The 4,499-nt window shown below is 44.6% G+C and overlaps 1 long non-coding RNA gene across 1 annotated transcript; it reads right to left on the bottom strand.

Moving 5' to 3' along the window:
• Window positions 1-362: 362 nt before the first annotated feature.
• Window positions 363-4,211, bottom strand: LOC121840774. The gene is made up of 4 exons (XR_006079907.1): window positions 3,690-4,211; window positions 3,447-3,536; window positions 1,022-1,300; window positions 363-931 (listed from the first exon to the last, which is right to left on the bottom strand). It is a non-coding gene; the product is annotated as an uncharacterized LOC121840774 (long non-coding RNA).
• Window positions 4,212-4,499: the final 288 nt, after the last annotated feature.

Here is a 4,499-nt window from a genome sequence, read left to right as displayed (position 1 = left end):
TGGCAGTCTCCAGGAGAAGTGTTTCCACATCCTGGCAGTCTTCAGGAGAAGTGTCTCCACATCCTGGCAGTCTTCAGGAGAAGTGTTTCCACATCCTGGCAGTCTTCAGGAGAAGTGTTTCCACATCCTGGCAGTCTTCAGGAGAAGTGTTTCCACATCCTGGCAGTCTTCAGGAGAAGTGTTTCCACATCCTGGCAGTCTTCAGGAGAAGTGTTTCCACATCCTGGCAGTCTTCAGGAGAAGTGTTTCCTGGCAGTCTTCATCCTCCTGGCAGTCTTCAGGAGAAGTGTTTCCACATCCTGGCAGTCTTCAGGAGAAGTGTTTCCACATCCTGGCAGTCTTCAGGAGAAGTGTTTCCACATCCTGGCAGTCTTCAGGAGAAGTGTTTCCACATCCTGGCAGTCTTCAGGAGAAGTGTCTCCACACATTCATGGCATCCAGTAAGGACATCTGGTCATGTGGATGATGGTCATAAACCTTCCACCTCCACGCAGAGCAAAACTCCTCTATGGGGTTTAGGAAGGGAGAGTAAGGAGGCAGGAATAATACTGACATCCTGGGATGTGTAGTAAACCAGTCTGTGACTGCAGCAGAGTGGTGGAATGCCACATTATCTCACACAACGAAGGTAGGGTAGTTTCTTTCCCCTCTCTCCTCCACTGGCACAAGTTGATTATGCAGGTCATCCAGAAAATAAATGAGTATCTCTGTATTGTAGGGGCCAATGAGTTGTTTGTTTAACAGCAGACCATCATTGGACACTGCTACACACTTTGTGATGTTAGCTTCTCTCTAGCCTGGGACATCCATGGTTGCTCTCTGTCCAATCACATTTCTTCCCCCTGCGGTGCGTTTTTGCCAGGTTGAATCCAGCTTCATCCACAAAGATGAATGTATATGCAGTTTGCCTGGCTTCCATCTCCATCACTCTCTAAAATACAGTAAATTCACAGTTTTACAGTACTTTACATTATGCATAGCTGTGTATGTACCCTGTCTGGTTATTGAACAGACATCTTACCTGGACATATTGATACCAGAGTTCTTTCACACGTTCACCGTTTCTCTCAAAGGGTACAACTGCTTCCTCCTTATTGTATGTTTCTCTAGGACTCTGGCCATTGTCGTTGTGCTGACCGTATTCACATTCCCAAAAGTGATATTGTCTGCCAGCACTCTGTCCCGAATTTCCCGCAGTTTTAGTGCATTGTTGCCAATTACCATGTCAACAATGGCATTTTCCTGCGCATCTGATAATATTCTGCCTCTCCCTCCTGTGGGAGGCAACCTTTGGATCCTACTGAAAAACACAAAACAATCAATATATTTTAAAATGTCAGTACATGTAAAAATGTGAACATACTGTATTGTATATGTAGTTCAATTATCATTGAAGGATGCACATTTCGTACTATTGACGCAACTGTTGAACGCTGTAGATTTGGTTGCACCCTTAAACCGTCCTCTCTCATAGAGAGACCATGGTTTACAACATGGTCAATAATTGTGGCCCTTATCTCATCAGAGACCTCCTCTCTTGGTCTTCCTCTCCTTTGTCCTCCACGCATTCTCCCTCTCCCTGCCACTCTTCTTTCCCCACCAACCTGTATTCCTTGATCCATGTTTCCAAACTAAATAATTTCGAAGCCATCCTCTTTTGTCTGTTTGGTAACTAGACTAAAAACAGGACACTGTTTACAGGGTAGGCTTTCAGCTGAAATTGTAATCAGCTGTGTTCTGGAATGATGAAATATTCTGCTGAGATTTTCTATACCTTTCAATCTGGTTACTGCAGAAATGCACGACATTTGCTATTCATTCTGTTTTGAATGTGTTTTTAACAGTTGGAAACAGTTGGGAACAGTGTGTTAGCATTTGAAAATGTGCTGAAAATATATCATTTTACAGGTGGTGGAGTATGAATGAGAAAAGAGTTTCGGAGAATGTGGTCGAAGATTTCGGAGAATGTGGTTGGAGATTTCGGAGAATGTGGTCATCGAATGCATTTTGTGTGAGAACAATTCAAAATGATTCACAGTTTGGTCCACATACACTTCTGTTTCGCTGACTGTATGAAGAATTTTGACAATGTGACTTCAGTTTTGACCAATGCATGTTAGCGATTGAAAAAAAACTGTAAATACTCTAGCACCCTCCCCTTGCGAGGATAATGACACTGAGCCTTTTTCTAGAGAACACAGGGGAAGGGATCTTAGACCATTCCTCCATAAAGAATCCTTCCAGATCCTTGATATTCTTCATCTGCGCTTATGGACTGCCCTCTTCAAATCAAACCAACGTTTTCAATGGCGTTCAAGTCCGGAGACTGAGAAAGCCATTGCAAAATCTAGATCTAGATTTTGATTAGTGCTTGGGGTTGTTGTCTTGCTGGAAGATCCATGCGCGGCCTCCTGTCGGAGGCAATCCGGTTCATGGCTAAAATGTCCTAGTACTTGATAAAGTTCATGATGCCATTGACCTTAACATGTGCCCCAGGACACAAAACAGTCCCATAACATAACATATTCACCACCACCTTACAGTAGGTATGAGGTATTTTCTGCGTATGCATTGTTCTTTCGAGGGCCAAACACACAGCTGGTATTTGGCCCCTCACACCAATGGTGGATTTGACCTTTGAAAGAACAATACATGTGCAGAAAATATTGATTGAATATTGAAGAGGGTTTGAATTGAAGAAGGCAGTCCACAAGCGCAGACAAGGGATATCAAGGATCTGAAAAGAATCTGTATGGAGGAATGGTCTCAGATCCCTCCCTATGTGTTTTCCAATCTCATAAAACATTTTAGAGAAAGGCTCAGTGTCATTATCCTTTCTCTGAGCAATTGTATTAATATAAATAATATCTTTTTTCATTTTTGGGGGGCATACAATATAGCTCAGTACTTGTATTATGTATTTTTGCTCAATACTTTTGGACCCCAACTGTATATCCTTTGATTTGCGCTGCTGAGGTGCTACTGCCTCTCATTCTGCTCGAGTGAGAATGTGATAGAGGGCTCTGCTGATGGGCTTATACAACGAGTTGGCAAAGGTACACCGTTCTACAGACAGAGAGCAATGGTCTCTCATTAGTCAAGCACTGTAATGGTTTTACACGTACATAACACCTATGTAACTGAATGAATGGGGAGCAGAGGACAGGAGAAGAATAGAGAATGGAAGGGTAGCTTTCTATTCATCGCAGGAAGAAGAAGCTTGGAGAAAAGCGATCTATATTAAGCCTCGGGTGTGAATGTGTCCAAAGAAACGTGAAGCGCATGGTATTGTCTACGATGAAACAATCAATCGGTCAAATCATCGCTGCATGCTTCCCACTGGATTCAAGTGGCACTAGTTTTGTAACTTTTTTAGGAAAGAAGTATTTGGTGACGATGCTCCCAACACACCCATCCTCCTCCTCCGACCTTCGTCTTCTCCTCACCTTTCGTTCTCTCCTTCTCAACTCAGCAGGGATTGTCAGTCGGCACACAATGGTGGCTGAATGGACTCCCCCGACAATGGCAAATAAGGCCTGCAAATGAACGGGAGAGGTTAGGCACTCATGATTACGTCTTTATTTTGCAAGTAATGGGATTAGCACGCCCGTAAAAGGGACAGCACACAAAGTTACACGATTAAGGACGGTGTCGGTTTCTCAGGCCGCAGTGACAAAAAGAGCACCCACCAGCAGTCTTCCCCTCGGGCCGTGGATGGGAAACTCTGTAGAATTCTGCCTGGAGGCCCCACGACAACCCCAATCACCTCCTCTACGTCTTTGCTGTAACCAAACTGCCTTTGCTCCGGAAGCCGGCGCTCCACCATACAGTACGGCCCGCCTTGGTTGCCCATTTCCAACCCCTGTAACTCACAGCTCATTGTGCAAGAAACACAATTAAATTCAGCTAAAGGGGACCACTAGCTGCTCAGCTGTGGTCTAAATAGGCTTAAGGAGGGAAAATGAATCTAATTGCATGTTATTGGCCTGAAGTTAATCCCGTCGCTTTGACAGCTCAGTGAGGGTTTCATGGGGGGTGTGAGGCGTGCCTCTTGTTTCTGGAGGCGCTCAGATACCACAGGGGGTGGCGGAGTGCTTATAACAAAGCCAAGGGGCTGCACTTGACTCCCTCTGGAAAGGGGCTGGAAATGCACTAAGAGACTTTTGTGGTGAGAATTCGTGCCCAATACACTCTCGACTTCAGTTTGGTTGAGTCGTCAACCCACACCTTTTGGGGGAGGAGGGAGGGGGGTTTGGGATTAATTGTTTAAATGCAGATGTGTGGACGAGAACGTTTTGAGTCGTATCCGGTGGGATTGATCAACAATTAGGCTGTCTGCCTTGACCACACGATTGTATTTCTATTGGCCGTCTTAAACGAACCCAACCAATATTAAACACTTTGCTTGTTATTTGGTTTTCGAAATGGTTTCCAGTCCGTGAGCAATAGCCTGTGATCAGATTTTATTTTACTTTGGTTCCACCATAATTGGAGCCCCA

Source organism: Oncorhynchus tshawytscha, linkage group LG02, assembly GCF_018296145.1.
Source record: "Oncorhynchus tshawytscha isolate Ot180627B linkage group LG02, Otsh_v2.0, whole genome shotgun sequence".
Lineage (NCBI taxonomy): Eukaryota > Metazoa > Chordata > Actinopteri > Salmoniformes > Salmonidae > Oncorhynchus > Oncorhynchus tshawytscha.
The sequence above is the reverse complement of the archived record's forward strand: the minus strand, read 5'-3'. Positions and strand labels throughout refer to the sequence as shown.